Source organism: Larus michahellis, chromosome 2 (assembly GCF_964199755.1).
Source record: "Larus michahellis chromosome 2, bLarMic1.1, whole genome shotgun sequence".
In the NCBI taxonomy this organism is placed as follows: Eukaryota; Metazoa; Chordata; class Aves; order Charadriiformes; family Laridae; genus Larus; species Larus michahellis.
In genome coordinates, this window is record NC_133897.1 from 137,126,997 (window position 1) to 137,144,138 (window position 17,142).

General features: G+C 40.8%; 1 protein-coding gene across 2 annotated transcripts in view; it reads left to right on the plus strand.

The window, feature by feature from the left end:
• Positions 1-1,321: 1,321 nt before the first annotated feature.
• The window catches only part of PKIA (cAMP-dependent protein kinase inhibitor alpha), a 41,465-nt gene continuing 25,644 nt past the window's right edge, over positions 1,322-17,142 (plus strand). The window contains exon 1 of one of the 2 annotated variants that reach the window (XM_074577311.1): positions 1,322-1,490. The gene's annotated coding sequence lies outside the window, so the exon portion shown is untranslated. Of the gene's footprint in view, positions 1,491-1,786; positions 1,939-17,142 lie in introns of those variants that run through there. The other variant, XM_074577312.1, reaches the window with a different exon arrangement.

The window sequence follows — 17,142 nt, forward strand, 5'->3', positions numbered from 1 at the left end:
CTACCACTACAGACACCCTTCCTAACTATACCGAGTCAGCTGAAGTGGCTCTTCTCCTGTTTCAGACCTCACCACTATGGAAAACATCAACATCTCCAACTCACGTCTACTTAAAAACCTTGCTTAGGTACCACTTGGCTAGCCGGTCAACAGGGCAGGTGCAGCGCCTTGGAAATGCCTGTACTCACATTTGTGTTTTCCTGGGAGCTCATCCAGCAGGACTTTTCTTCACCAGACACATCCCTGCCTTGCTTGTGAAATACGAAAAGCTCTCCGACTACCATGATTTGGTCACACGCATTATCTATCCGAACTGGACTGCGTGGTGTTATTTATGCAGCAACACGGCCGTGCTTGTCCTGCATAGAGGATGGGTTCATGGGATTGTAAACTGTGACAAGAATCCAGCCCTCTTTATGAGCCTGTCAGTCACCCAGTACGCACACAGCACTCTGTAGGTAACAAAAATAGACATGCTGCCTACTGGTGGATCTTAAAAATATCAGGACGCCCTTGGAAAGGGAGAAGTGTGTCCTGATGACCTTGAGCTTAGTGCCTTTCCTCTGCTCTCCTCTCCCAGGCACAGCGCAAGAGCCACTGGCAAAGTCCCCTCCGCCCCAGAAACACCTGCATTTTTTAGGGGCACAGGCCTCGGAGCGCTTGCATGCCCTGAGGCCGGGAGGGAAGTGGGGAGACCCGGGCGCCCACACACAGGCACGAAGGATTACAGCGGATTTTCCTTCAAAAACAGACACAGACACACACATAGAGCTCTCCCGGGGGGAGGCTCTCCCTTGGCTCCGGCCTTGCACCGCTGCGGGATCCTGCCCTCCCCCGTTCCTCGCCGCCTCAGCCCGGTACGGCCGGGTTGGGCTGGGCTGGGCTGGGCTGGGCGGCGAGGCCTCGGTGCCGGCCACCGGGGGCGGCGGTTGACAGCGGCCGTTGGGCGGGAACGTCGCGCACCCCACCACCCGCCGAGGGGGGACTCCCGTGAGGGGAAGGCTGGAGCGGAGGCGGAGCGGCCCATCCTGCCGCCGTGCCCGGGGAGGGACCCCCGACCCGCCGCCGCGCCGCCGGGGGACCGCGGCGCCCCTCGCAGCCCTCCCGGGCAGCGGGGTGTGTGTAGTACGGCAGGAGTGGCGGCCCCTCGGGTGGAGGGGGGAGCGCCAGGGCCCCGCAGCGCTCGGGCGGCCGGGAGGAAGGGGCCGTCTCCCCCTCCGCGGCGGGAGCGGAGTGCGGCGGACCGGGGAAGGGGGCGGGGAGGATGACTTCATGCCGACGGAGCGCCGTGAATTTAGGAGCAGCAGCTGCTGCCGCCACCGCCGCCGGCGGCGGGATGTGGGGGTGAAGCGAGAGCGGGAGCTGCCGCCGGCTGAGGGAGGGGCAGCGCCGGGCACCTCCGCTCCGCTGGGCCCAGGGGATCTGGGCCGCCACCAGCAGCCGCTGCGGGGAGGGAGGGAGGAAGATGCGCTGAGCCGGTCGCTGGAAAGGTGAGCGGGAGCTGCCGGAGGTGTGTGAGGGGGCGGGCGGCGGAGGCTGCGGCGCTGCCCGGTGGGGGTGCCGCGACGCCGCCGCTGCGAGCCGCCTGCCTCTGCTCGCCCGGTTCCCGGGGAAGGCCGGGCTGGTGGCCCGGGGAACAGGCGCCGTGCTGCGTGTGCGCAGGCAGAGTCTGGAGCCGTGCTCGGGCATGTAGCTTCCTCCTCCCGCGGTTTCCTCCAAAAGCAGAAAGGCTGCCCTCTCAGAAGCGCCACAGCGTTGCGTTTTTATCTCTCATTGCCAGGATGTGCGGTGGCTCGCAGCCAGCTGGCTGCTTGGCAGCCCGGGCTGCCTTCTTTACCCGTGCCAGGAGGGATTGACACGCGTGGAGGGGCATTTTTGTCTGCGGCGTGGCGCAGGACGGGCGCGAAGGCGGGAAAGGAGCGTGGAGCACTGCGACAGGTGCGGGACTGCGCCCCGGGCTTCCTGCTGCGCTCTCCAGTCCGATGTGCCTCCCTCAAGTGACGGGGAAGACATCTTAGGGCAGAAGGTTTTCAGGGGAACAGAATCAAAAAAAGGATGTTGTCTTCTTTACCTTCCTGGATTTGGGAGTCGCTTCACAGGAAACTAAGGGGAGTGTAGAAGTTGGAGAACCAGCCCTTATACCAAAATGGATTCTGTTGACTTTTGGGGGGACTTATGCTTGCGGTTTTTTCCTTTTTCCATTTTTGTCATCTAGCACAAGGTTTGACAAGCAAAATAGCAAAATTCAAATGCCTTTGTTTGCTAAATGGAAGAATTAGTGAGTTGCTCATCCATCATATTGCCTTCAGAGTGAAAAAACAAGTACATGGCAGCATTGTAGCTTGGTCATTGGTGTTGCACGCTGTTTGTGGTACATATACAGGTGTTAACATTAGATGAACAGTCTTTTGGAATTGAGTAGAAGTGAAAAGTCTGTCTGGCCTTTGTTTGATATGTTGGTGATTTTTGGTTTTATGTTTTTCTTTGTTCTGCTTTAAAAAAGGTTGCGCTAAAGCAGGCATGTCAATACAGGAGGCTAGGGTTGGTGTGCAGAGGCAGATCATTAGAATGAGCACTATCTGCATGTAGTAGTGGTTAATGGCTCTATGTGGTTTGGTTTGGAAGTGAAAACAGCGATTGTGCCTCTGGGAAGAAAAGGATAGGGTATTAATCTGCTTTTAATGAAAAAAGAAAGCGGGATGTTGGAAGCTGAAGGTTATTTTATTCAATGTCTATTTACTTATACGTTCATCTTGAAGCATCCTGTTATCCTCTGTGTTCACAGAGCAGCTCATGCAGTTGAGGGATCTCCAGTTGTGGTTGAAGCCTCTAGTCATGGCACTAGTGTGATAGAAGTAATACTTGGGCAGGTGTCCTGGTTTGAGGACATGACAGGAGGTAACAGCCAGTTGCTTGGTCTGTTGTTGTTATTTCTGGGAAGATGTTTAAATACATGTTTGTGCCCCAGTGCTGTTGCTGGGTATGCAGAAGGCGAATGATGGATATAGAGACAGGAAATGTGTATAAAAGACAATTGAGGCTTCACAGGGCTGAAACAAAGAGTGGCTCGTGAATTGCAGTGTGAGAAATCAGTTCAACAGACAAATCTTTGCTCTGAAGAACAGTCATTAACTATGACCCTGTATAAGCTTGATCCTTTTAAGCACTCCATGGCACTGCCAATGTATGCATTTCAAAGTAGAAAAAAAATATATCTCATTCCATCAAACCTGTGTCTTTTGGGAGTCTGAGTTATGACATCTCTACTGTTTTTTCCTGTCTAGAAAAGAGCAAGGTTGGCTGTCTCAGCAGTTACAATGTTGTAGTCATTTGCTGATTTCTTCTCTAACTGCTTGTGGCTGGAAAAAGAAACCAGGTAGTTGAGTTCAGATACTTCTCATATTAGTCCACCTACTCTATATAAAGTCAATTTCCTCACTGAAGAGAGCATCGAGTAATGGTCTCCCACTTTGTTCTTGTAAGTACAGGGTAGTATGAGTACTAACTAATGTTCACACAACATTAGTGCAGTAAATTTAGCTGTTTGTGCTTCCTGGCGAACCTAAATAATGTTTCAAAAGACTGTTAGTTAACATTTTTTATAATAATGTGGTGTCAGGGATGATGGAGTAGTTGACCAAGAGCATTTTGTAGATGAGAACGTACATCTGATTGGTTTGACACTGAAAACTTGAATTGCTTTTGTTTTTATGTGTGCTTCTAAGACAGATGGTGTAATCATGTAAAATGGACATGTGCACATGCACTCTTGCATTAAAAAAAAGTATATCTAATTATCAGTGTGAATTTAGTTCACTAGTGTAACTGATGTAAATCTACTTCATACAGACTTCTCTCCCAGATCTTCTCTTCCTCCTTCTGTTACAGTAACTTCCATACCTCTGCCAAGCAAAGAAAAGCATCTTTATTGTGGTTAATCTGGGGCAACAGCCCTGCTGACTGGAAGAACAGCCTAGTTGGCCAGCTGGGTAATGCCACACAGGCTGGGTAGCAGCTGAGATTTAGCTGCCTTTTCCTCAGAGGGTCTGCTATTTTGGAACTCTTCATCTGGGTTAGCTCTTCAAATTTGTAAGAGCTTAATTATCTTTGAGATTTCTAGGCCACGGTCAGCCTTTGAACCAGCAGGTTCATTTGACCAAATTTATGAGTGGGGGCCTGATGGGTATATTTGCATAAGGCTTGTTTCCTTGGGAGAACAAACTGGAAAACCCAGTAACCTTGAATGCACTTGAAGTTGCAGAGGTTTGATTTCACTTGTGATCCTTTCCAAGGGCTGAAATGAAACAGTTCAGTTAAACGTTCTCATAATAATACAAAATATATTAAAGCTGATGTTTCTAAGTGCTGTTTGAACTAACTGAAATAACCACGTTCCAGAGCAAGCGTGTGACTCTTTCGGTTCTGTTGTTACCAGGCTTTGAGTTGGATTAGTTTCCGCAAATTAAGAATTCCTTAAAGGAAGGCTTGAGCAGAGTGTGAGTGGACTGATATTATACAGTGAATTTAAGACTGTACTTTGGAATGTGCAAGCAATCAATAGTATTTTAACAGTAGTGATACCATTTTTTTCTTTTGAAGAATGAATGTATTGACGCTTTTCCAAATGCATGCCCTTTACGTGCAGTAGCTAACATTTCTAGGTGAGAAAAAATTTCTGTCTGAGAAATAAATGCCAGCCATAAACTTAGTCTCCTACTATGCAAATAGATTTCACGTTGGACTCTTTAATTATTGTCAATAGAAGATCTTTCTTTATGTGTAGGGGCAGTCAACTGCAAAGGTAGCAGTTGTTAAGGAGAACTAAGAGTTTTATCCACGTGTAATGTATTAGTGATGGGAACAAGGCAAGCGGTAAGTATCTTTTTATCTTTAATTAGACCTAATCAAGTAAGTCAGCCCCTGAGTTTAATATCTGAAATATGGAGATAGAAGTGCAGAGTTCATGTATGCTTCTTGCAAAAGCAAGCTGATTTAACGCCTTTCTCTTCAAGAGGACTGCACGTGACAGCAACACAAGCATGATTCCATTTCCATGTATTAGTTACACGATGCACTGAGAGGTTAGTTTAAAGTAAGTTTTCGTATTGCATGCTCCTACAAAATGACTCTGTTAAAACACCATTATAAAAAAAGGGATCTGATTGTACAAGAACTGTATGTTTCCAGTATATGTCCCTATCTTTAAATATAAACATATTGGAGGAGAAGGTAACACAAAGTGGACTCCCTCATAGAGTTGGTGCAAATGTTCTAGCTAAATGCCAGATAAAATAATTTCATTTTTCTTCCTTTAGTTATTACGGTACAACCAATAACATATGATAGTGATTTTTGTCTTCCCTAACATACTTAAGATAAGCTGCATTTCTGAGCTGGTTGCATTTGTGAGCTGGTCGCATTTCTGCAGTGGTGAAATGATTCCAGGGTCTCTCTGCCGTTCTTCCCTGGGTAAACCAAGTATAAAACATATACTCTGCAGAAAAGCTGCAGTGTAACAATTTCCGTGTCAGTCAGGGTGTAGATTAGTTCTCTCTAGTAGAATTTGTTTTGTTTTCTAACCTTTACTAAAATGAGTTTTAATATTGGCTACACTGTTGTTCTTTGCTTTTAAAGGACTCTCGGGCAACTTAACCTGCCCTGTGTTCAGAAGTACTGTAAAGCAATTGTCTGGCCTTTGCCCAATTATGCATCCCTTACTACACTAATGTCCTAGTGATTCATCAGATGTGATACGCAAATAGGTCTAACTCCAACCTACAATTTTAGTTTCTCTTACTTTGTTTGTTTGGGGTTTTTTTTGTCACATCTTTGTTCTATCAACTATTCCAAAAGACCCAAAGGTATATCAAAGTTATCTTGGCATCTGTTAGCTAGCCTGTAAAATGTGCTGCAGCTTTAATGAGATCATATACCTCTTAATATATCTATATAATTATATATATTACATAATATATATTTTCTAACTATTCACTCATTTGCCTTCTAACTCCTACAGAATTTCCATTTACACATATGGTGAGCACGTAACTGTGGAGAAACGATTTCACCACCTGTTGTTTTAAAATAGCACAGATGCTTATTAATGGTCCTTCCATGATGCTGTTTATAGCACATGTTAAAACTCACTTAAAATACTGTGGATCTTATTGGTAAAGGATATTATTACTTCAGCAGCAGCCTTAAATTGTTTCCTGTTCAGCATCTCTACTGAACTTGTTGATTATTCATAGGTAGGAGAGAGGTAAACTTCATAGATGGAGAAATGAGCTGGAGCTTAATGAGAAAGCTGTCAGTGAATCCTGTAAAGGTGTTCTGTGGAAGTGACTACTGCTATTTGGATAGCTGATGAACCTCAAGAACTGCAAAAAGTATGAGTGCACACATTCTTTGCACTCAGAAGTCTTGAACTCAGTTGATGTCAACTCCTTCAGGCCAAGGCTCAAAAGCAGAGTTTTCACACTTCAAAGCCAGGGAAAATAAACAATAGCGGAACTTGAGCCTTGATCAAGAGTGTCTCCTAATACTTTTTTTTTTTTGCCTTTTTTTTCATGGAAAAGTCACTTCTAAACTAACTAAACTAAATTTAGGTAAACAAATGTTCCATCAGTTTCCTGTTTTCTTTGTGTGACTTGGAATCTCAACTTTGCTTTCGGAGAATTTCTGCAGTTCTGCCTAATAATTTCTGGTCTGTAACTCTCTAGATTTGTCTGAATTTTTATTTTTTTTTTTACTAACCTGGTCAAAGTAGTAATTAAAAATATGTTTCTACTTCGAAATCATCCATCCTTAAGTGGACCAAGAAAAATTCTTGATGTTAAGTAGCAGTTCACTATCATTCTCACTTTACTGAGATGTAAGTTTAAAAAGGAAATCAGGATAAGCTCTGCTACTTTCAAACTTCCCAAGGTGCTTACTTGCCATACAGAAAGTTCTTGATATCTCTGTATTGCTAGTGAATTCCAAGAGAGCACTATTATACGCTGCAAAAAATATATATCACAAAAAAAGAATGAAACGTGTGTCTTAAGTTTAGCAAAAGCTCTTGGGAACTTAAGGTGAGTGTCTTTTTTTGCGTGTGTGATTTTTAATTCTTTTTTTATAAATATATATAAAGACTTTTTTTTTCCTGTGATGCATGACACATGGCATTGGTTGGGTTTAGTATAGCTAGTAAATTAAAAAATAGTTGTTCACACTAGAATGGTGACTGTCAGATGCCTGTTCAAACTGTACAGGATAGATAAAAACTCTTTTTATTCAGAAAACCTGTGTGGCATATTGTTATAGATGTAGCCCGCAAGAATATAAACGTGCTATTAAAATAAGACCACTGGCAAAATTCCAGTAAAGAATGCTTAAAGTCGTAATGCCTAAATTAAATGGAGTAATCATCTTGTGATACAATCTCCCAGTGTTTGGTCCTCGGCATTGATTAGGAGTTCTTTAAGCATAAAGTAGTGTTTGCACAATTACATTTATCACAGGGGGCATCGCGTCCTCACAGAGTGTGTTTGGTTGATCTGATTTATATTCTCAGTTTCCACAGTATCTTTTCATAGTTATATGATTCAATGCATGTGGAGTGTAAGGAAGTCAGTCCCTTTATTTTGCCTTAAAGTTTGTTGTCTAACGATTCAGTTGGGGGCCCCTTTAATTCTTGTGATATGAGAAAAGTTAAACTGTTGTTCCCTTTTCAGTTTCTCACAAGTCATGGTATTGCGTATCTGTCACGTTCTCTTTTTCCTCAAGAACAGAATCGTCTTGGTCTATTTACTCCTTCTGGATATATAGAGTCTGTTCCATATCCAATTTATTTGTTGTCACTTTTTTTATATACTTCCTGCAAACTTACTTCTGATGTGCAGCGGTCAGAATTTAGGAACTCTGTTTAGTAGCATGATAATTTCTATCTCTGTTCCATTCCTTTCCCAGTTTCTTTACTATGTATATTTCTTCCCGTTACTAATTACACGTTTCATTTGGATTGATCTCTTGTGTCCCTGTTACGTTCATTTTTATTGTAGGATCAGTACAATAATATGTTTGCAGTGAGACTGGAAGGAACTGGTGCCATTAGCAAGAGACATAGAAGTTGATAGTTGGATATAAAAAATTTGTATTTTAAACGTAAGAAAGAACAAACTGTAGTATGTAGTCTTATAGAGCAAGACAGATTCAGCCGTAAACCCTTCCTTTGTTTTGTGTTTTAAAATAGTGGGATGATGGCATCTTTACTGACTTGGGCTAATGTTTGTGAGCTCAGACACGGCAAGCAGAAAATAAAAGATTTGTTGATGCATATAAGAATTGGAGCATGTGAAAAAATTTTAGCCTCTAAAACGCAGGCATAATGTAAAACACTATTTTTAGTTTGGGCTTTTTTTTGTTAATAGACTAGTGCATTTTAAGTAACTGTTATTTGTAAAGTCTCATGGAGTCAAAGCGTGATAAGAGATGTGAATGGAGTATGCATGACTATAGAAGCTGTATGACTTGAGAAAGAGACATAGCTTATAAAAATTGTTGACAGCATGCCTTAAAAGCCTAAGGAAATGACAGCTTTTTGTCAGTGAAGTAAGCCCTTTCTATCATGTATTTGTTTATGCACAGGCTACTAATGTTTTCATTCAGTTCTTAAACACCAAAACCTTTTCCAAGCAGAATATTTATCCTGAACAGGGAGTCCTCTAAGTTATCCTGAATAGCTAGAGGCCTTGTTGAGCACTTTTTTTTTTAATGTGTTTATTTGCCTGCAGGGAGTTCAGGTGTTGATCTGTTGAATGGCAGCTACAATATTATGAGGTAGTAAAGAACTGTATAATGCCAGTGTCATTCACTCTGAGTGGCAGTGGGCAAAAGTAATGCCACTACCGTTATGTGTCCTTTCAGAGTGTAATTTTTGTATCTATATCTAATGTGGTACTACTAGGGCCTGACTGAGGGAATGGCAATATTCTCTTTAATTTTACAAAAGTAAAAAAATTGGTAAGTGGTAAAAAAACAGGTGCAAAGCCTTCACCCGTCCACAACATGTGCACAGCGCATCTCCAGAACAAGTACAGTTTGAATGGGTATTTATAGAAGATGAACACGATAGCGATACACTCAGAGAAACACAGATACTGTATAAGAAATTTAAGCATGTAACCTCACTTCCTCACTGATACTCTGGTATTCATTATATGTTCATGTAACAATAGGCTTTTAATATATAGAAAGCTAATACTGGGGAATGATTTCATTAGCACATAAGGAAGGAATTGCATGAAGATATTTTGCATGGTATGACGCATTAGCTAATTGTCATTCTAGAAGAAGACACTTTTCAGTTGTACACTCTGCACATTTATGTAATTGCTATACAGACCAAAGAGCAAGAAGAAGCATTTCTGTTACCCTCTTTTTCTCAGGTACTGGGGAAATGTATTATTTATGTAGCACCCTTTATCATGAAGCACTTGCCATCTTCATTGACAACATTTGCAAGTAAAGGGTGAAAGCTGTTATTTAAATGTTGTTTTCCCACAATTGTATAGCTGATAAGACTGCAGATCAGAGAGTTATTTATGTTAATCTCCAGAAAAAGGTACTGATTTCTGATGACTGCTGCAGCACGCTGAACCGTGCTATTTCCTTCCAAGCAGAAAATTCTCTTTGCTATCACCTTTGTGCCTCATAGAAGCAATTTTTGAAGGCCGCTCATCTGTTATGGACTGTAGCTCTGCTTCTTAAGCAGTGTTTCTAGTGGGACAACACACCGTGCAAATGTATTTCATGTAAGTTTACTAGATCCTCCAAGTACACTCTTTGTTAGCATTTCTGTTCTTCTGTTTTCCTCTTGCCACCTTGGCATGGCTAAGCCAGGCACTGATATTCCTTTTCAAGTTTTGTAAGTTTGGTGGGGTTTTTTACTGAATTTTGTCAAGAAGTAAAATTTTTGAGATTATAGTTGGGTCTGTCTTGCTAGCACAGTATTTTCTAAATGTGTTCTTCACTAGTCTCTCAAGCATTTATTTGGAACTAAGAGATTGCATACCTTAAGCAAATTACAAGGCAGAATTCTAGAAAGCAGACTTCGGCACTGTTCAGCAAAACTTCAGCATCCAAATGACTGCCTATCTTCCTGTGGTGGTGTGTTGCATTCATTTCCTACTGCAGTGGGAGGAAAAAGTGACAAGAACATTCCAAATTTCCCCTGCTTTGCTTTCCAGGCTGTGTCATTTGAGCCAATTACTGAATATTGTGTTTTCTTTGAGCCTTAGGCAGCACCTAAGCACCTCATTTTGGTGTCTAGGCATGCTTTTGGCAAGTAAGCTCTTCTGTCCAGCTCCTCCTGAGAGCAGCAGTTGCCTGTGTCTCCGTGCTCAGTAGTGATTCATTACACTCTCCTCTCGTGGCTGATCTTCAACACCTTCTTTCATAATTCTATTCTTGCATGAATTTTTGTGACAAGTAAGGGGGTTTTGAGGGTGTGTGGTTTTTTGTTTTTTTTGTTTTTTTTTTTTTTTTTAGTATGGAACAGGTATCAGCAGGTTCAAAGTTGCAGTCTTTGCTTTACGTTAAACGGTGTCCGTGAATACTGCTGAGCACTAGAACAGTTTCATATAGGACTGTTGACTGTTGCCAAAAATTTTGGTACACTTTTGGCTTGTCTCAACTTGTTCTTCCAAACGAGTCTAAAATTTGGTGTGGGAATTGGTGTGGGTTAGGTGCCGTTTCCCAGTAGGTAATTTGAATGTTGTTTAAAAAATAAATTATCCTATTAGAAGAAGCCTTTTAGTTTACCTGACATTCCCTTGGTGTGGTCACTGTTGAGGCAGGGCGGATTTTCAGCTAATTTGTCTGGGTTTTCTCTGTTCAGACCGATGAAAACAGTAGAAGCTTTCCCTGCGTCCTGGGAGATCTGTCTTTCAACTGATATTCCTTCTGTGACACTCTTCTTGAACACTTACTTAATCATATCTGCTGTTTGTTCTGTTGAAGAAATTTCAATTTTCCATCTTCCTTTCTGAAGTATTCTTGTTCTGCTCAGACAGAAGTAATTCCAGTGAAGTGTTCTAAATTATCTCGATTCTCTGAACGCATTTGAATGCCTTGTCAAGAAAGGCAGATATACAGAAATAATTTGGAGTATCATGGCTTTCATAGTAACAGTTGTAGAGGCATTCCGTGGCTTTACTCTCTACATGTGTTAATTTTGTGTTGAGATGTGAACATCCAAGAAAAGTCACAGTTTAGCACCTCCATTTTCTTGATTCTCCCTGTGTAGTGGTAATTGATAAAAGTAATTAACATTCTGATAGCAGTGGACAAAATACTGGACTTTTATTTTCACCAAGAGTTGTCTCTTTTAAGAGGTTCTTATGTAAGTAAGGACATAATTATGGACAGGTTGGAAAGGATAACATAAATAGGAATTAACTGTCACCAGAATAATGTCAGGCTGCATCTAGTGAGGGTCTTTCTGGGTAAGTCTTAAAATAGCACTTAAACTTCTTAGCTGCATACAAATATTAATGTTGATATGTCAGTTGTTTGTCCAATGGGTAAGTTTTTACCTCCTTCTCCACACAGAGTACCTTCTCTGTGGAACTAATGAGTGCAATACCAGTATGAGGGAAGTAATAATTCCTTTTATAAAGATTATTAATAGCAAAATTTGAGTAACCAAAAAGTAAAGGTAGCTGTGATCTCTGCTCTGAACTTTTCCTCTCTCTCTTTTTTTTTTTTTTTTTTTTTTTTTTTTTTTTTTTTTTTTTACACCCTGCATGTGTATGTATTTGAGGAGTTGTCAGGTGCTTTTATCTTATAGTTTGGCAATAAAGAATTCTTGCAAACTAAGGAAAGAATGCTTCTGTGTTGGGTTGTTTTGGTTTTTTTTTGTTTTTTTTCTTTCAGGTTCCTACTTTTCTCTCCAACTAGCCAGCTGATTTAAAGCTAGTCTTACACTTGACATGGAGGCTGCTTATGTTCAGCGCAGCTGATGTAGCACTAAATGAGAAAGTATTCAGGGAAGCATGAAAAGATTCAGTAGGATTAAATAGCAAAGCATAAGGGTTTTTTCCATGCAGGAGCAGCCCTTGAAAGCTAAAAGCAAGCTGAAGAAAGCAGCATTAATTGTGGGAAGTTAACATGTAAAATGGGAATCAGAAGAGAAGATTCTTCAAATCATTTCAGCTACTGAAAGCATTGAATCAGAGGTCTTCAGTTTACAAGTGATTAAGTATAAAGAGTGATGAAGAAGCCTATTAAGGACAGAGTAAAGAAAAGTTGTTGAAGTGGCTATTATGTATCTCCCCATAATCAGCTGTCCCTGAAAAGGGTCTCTTCTCTCCTACCCTTGCGTGTGGCTTTAGACATATTCGATCAGAATTGTTGGTTATTTAAGGTGGCATGAATGACATCTAAGAGTGCAACATAGATGAAGTCAGTATCCATGTGCTTCTATAAATAAAGAAGATTGCATGCAAGGCCTTGCTGAATGCTGGCTTGTCTGTTAACTGAAAGAGCTAACTATTCACAAGTTAATTCAGGTCGTCTTCCTTCAAGCACTCTACTGTTCAAAACTGAACCAAAGCAGAACATAGGTCACTTCCTGTTTGTGTCTCTGCTTCCCTGTTTTACTGACTGCTTAGAGAGCTTCACGTGGAACACATTCTGGCTTTTTGCTTGGCGTCACCTGGGAAATCTGCAAGGAACTATATCTGACAATTATCAGTTACTCCTGAAGGATCCTTTGTTGTCCTCTGAAAATCCTTTTGTCTCTGAACACAAGAGGAATAAACTTAAGACTGGAATAAGCTCTAAAATGCCACGCTGAGTGCCTCACTATCTGCACTTGGGTTGTCCACAGCACACCTACTTGGACTGTGCACAAGTGCACATCCCTTCCATGGAAACTGGAATGGTGATGCAGAAAACGGGAATGTCTAGATCTCATCCTGACATTTAATCATTACAAGTCTGCAAAGTACTCATGAAACATGCAACTTTAACGTAACGAGGATCTCTCAGTCTCACTGACTGGCATGTTTTGCTGCTTTGCTTGCTACAGGCAAGCCTTCTTGGAGTTTCTTCTCATCTCAAAATGACAGAAGCTACTCTTCTGCCTGCACTGAGCAATACTCCAGCCCTTTTATTTGCTGGAGCAGCTCCAGCAGAATCTCTCAGACAGTACGGCTTAGCCCTAGCCTTCTGATGAGAATACCTGTTTTGGAAGTAATTTCTGTTTTCACAATTGCTTGGAAGAGGATGTCCTTGGTGCTTTCTCATTTATCTGAAGCAGAAGGAAAAGTACATTCTTATATGTGAGGCTTGTCTCAACACACAAACGTTCTGCCAGGTGCTTTGAGGGAGCTAAAATGGTTTTACTTCAAATAACCCATTTCAGAAAGTAGTTTACCAACTTGTCATTTGTAGTCTTTACTATTTAAAGTGCCCTTCTGACAAGATAATTCATATAACTGAAATAATTTTGACTTCTTCCTCAAGCTTCTTAGGAGAAGACATAGGCAAGAAAGAATTTTTATTGCCTTGGGAGACTTTTCTACAAGCCTTTGAAGTCCATTTATTTCTGTGGAACTTCTATGGCGCCCATCTACTCTTCTAATGACATCTGTGACCAATTTGCTAGTCTGTTTCTGTAACTATACTTACATAAGCTACCAAAAAGAGTGGAATTTGTTTGTCCAACATTGTTGGGTAAAACTTGCTCAAAAAAAAAAAATAGTGCCACCCAAATTCAAATCAAACTGTCCACCATTTCTTCTTCCATGTTCCTGTACACTTTGCTTGGATAATTTGGAAAAGCAAGGAAAGTAGAGGAGTCAAAAGAAAGCTAATATAAGGCCTTTTATCAAAAAGGATAAATATAATGATTTAGTTAGCAAGGTCTAGTGATCTGATATGACTCACAGGCAAAACAGTAGAAAAAGCGATATTCGTTTTACTTATAGCTTTGAAGGACAGGATTATAATTAATGGAAATCACTGATGGTTAATAAAAAAAAGATCCTGTCAAAGAGACCTTGACATGCTGGCTTTAAATATTTTGGAGGTTACAAGTTTGGCTAAAGGAAATAGGCTTAATAGCGTATTTGACTCGGTGAAAACTGAAGTTAATGCTATTTCATGTCTGCCATCTCAAATACGTCTTGTATGTTACCTGCCAGTCTTGCTAGTTAGTTTGAGATACCAGGCAACACAGTAATAGAGTTACAGGAAAACATATGATGTATGAAGTTCATGTCTATGTCTTACCCAGTGGAACATTTTTGTACCTGTCATATAGGTGTAATGAATGTTCCCCAGCAAGTTCACGGTAGTGTTTAGATCAGTACTGGCCCAGACCATAAGCAGCTGCTTCTAGGGTCACTGTGAAAAGATTTTTAAAAGATGGAGTAGCTCCAAGAGTCTTACCTGCTTAGAAAATATCAACAAGTATCTGTATGATGATGAATATCTGGTTTTGCCTTTCTTGCTCAGTCTCTGCAATATTTGTGGGTGTTCCCTTGTCTCTCTCTCCTCCCTGACCTCCCCACACATCAAGAAAGAAAAGTAAGAGGGAAGTTTTCCCTACAGTAGAAAGTAGAAACAGAATTCAGAAGTGCTCTAATAGAGCTGTGAATATCTGGAGAGCAACATGATTTCATACAGCTTCCAAATTTGTTTTCCTATTGGTAACTTACTTTGATACACAAACATTCAGTCTTTTTCTCAAAATAAAACTCAAAAATAAAGACCTGTATGATTAGTGCTTTTTCGGCTGTTTATATGCAATGCATCTGTCTTCATTGCAAATTTATGTATTAAATCCACCAAAATGATCGCTTTCTTGATGGAAAACTATGAAACTGTTGAAACACTGAAACTGGGCGTTTCAGTTTCTTTCCATGTGACTCATCACTTTGTTTGCCTCATTTAAATGTTTTACACTTCATTAATTCCTTGTGATTACATTGTGTATCTTGGTTCTTTCTACTTTGTTTGTACTGGACAATATGAACTTTTTTATTTGTCCTTTTGCATCTTGAACTTTGGTACAGACTGTTCTCCATTACAGCTTCTTGTTCCATGTACAACAGGGTACAATTCTTCTAGAGATCAGCACGTTACCAAAAAATCAAGAGGGGTTCTTGATGTCACATTATCTTCCCTGCTTCTCTTGTAGTAGATATAATGAAGACTTGACTGCTGTGAAAACAGCAGACTGCCAGCTGTGCCGCATGCATGTTACCTAGTAGCATGAAGAGAACCTCTTGTATAAGTTGCAGTCAGAGGATGCTGACTGGGTCTTTCAAATTAATTATTGAAAATAGCATAAGAAACACGAGATGAAGAATTGCAAGAAAAGGTCACCAATTAGAATGAGGAAGATCTTTTTGAGAAGACTCTGAGAGGCAGCTTTTAAAAATACAAAACAACAGCCCCCACCCCCTCAATTTATAAACTACTTGTTTTTCAGCGCTGTGGCCAGAACTCTGTATGAGGGTTGCCTTTGTAGAATCCTTTTATCTTCAGCCTCCAGCAGTTCTAGCTCACTCTGTTCTTGTACCCCTCCTGATTCTTTTTGTTTTCTCTCAAAGGACAGATGTGAAGGTCAGCTCTGTACTCTAGACCATGTACTATATACATCTATTGCTTTTTTTCCCTAGCTTTTTCTATAAATTAATATTGTAAAAACAAACTCACTCAAAGGCCTTAAAAGCTCATAACTGAAATATACTAATGAGGAAACCTCACTGCAAAAAGGCATTATGATGTAATTTTTTCCAAATGCTGCTAACAGATGGAAATTCTTACTACTTTTCTATTTTGCTACTTCAAAACCTGATTTTAAAATAAGATCTTATTCCAGTGCCTGCTTGTTCTGTATTCCTGAGGCTTTCTCTTGTGTGACAGTTTATCATGGAGATCATTGTTCTGCCTCCTGTAGTATGCTACTCAGCTTGTAGGTAAGATGTATGTGTAACACTTTACCAGGCAGAATATGTGTATGTGTTAGTAGCAAAATACATAGCAGTATTTCTTTCAGCTATCATTAAGCTCAAGGCCAAAGAATGGGTGTTCTTGCAAATTTAGAAGTTAAATATGCAAATCCTCATCTTCTCTTGAGAAATTAAATATTTTTGACTGTATGGGTAGAATCTGATGAGAATTCGACCAGTGAAAATTCTCCAGTAAAGTTAATTAAAGCTGGTATCCTGAGAACGCTTTGCATTAATTTTGTATCAGATTATACTTCTAATTTCTGCAACTTTAATTAATCAAATCTTAATGGTTACCCAATGCATAGTGCTGTTTTGGGCTTAAAAAATATCAAGGGTATGTTCCTAATTGAATATTGGGATTTGGGGAGGGGATGAGTAGATATCGGTCCCTCTTTCCAAAGTGGAAATAGGCTCTTAGTCTGAGCAGGTGGAAGAGAAAGAGTTAAAGGGCAGCTTGTCCTTCAGGACAAGAAATGGCAGCAGAAGGCAGACAGCAAAGTAATTAACAGGTCTTTCTCCAGAAGAGAAGGTTGCCTTTACTGTGCCTAATTACACAGACTGTAATTTAAAACATGCTGTCTTGATCTCAGTTGGATCTTTCAGCGCCTGATTCATGCAGGCAGTCTGCTTGAGTTTTAGGCCTCTGAGCAGATATCTAGGTAGTTTTTGCCTGAGACCACAAGCTGAGAGGACAGATTGCCTTGTGAAGAGTTAGAACTCTCATCCTTTGTGGATTAGTGTTGTAGATTAATCCTTTGTAGATGAATGGCTTTGGCCTGTAATGTTAATGTTTTGAATTGTATCAGGATACAAAGGAGTATCAACTTTAGTCTAAACGTGGGCTGTTATCCTCCAGCAAGTAGAGAGCTAAAATCTGATTTTTATAAACTCTGTGCAGATGTGTGATTAAAAAGAAAATATCTAGTTACTTGTATTATATATCAGGAACAGGTAAGTCTAGAATACACCAAGACTCACTATTCATCTGTGAGATGGTGATAGTGACAGCTTTTAAACTCACTAATCATGTATCAAACAATGTTTCTGTCAACCAGTACTCTTCACTTCTACGGTGCTTTTAGTGAGACTGGGCTCTTGAGCCAAGAAAATGTCTGGGAACTACATTTACCTT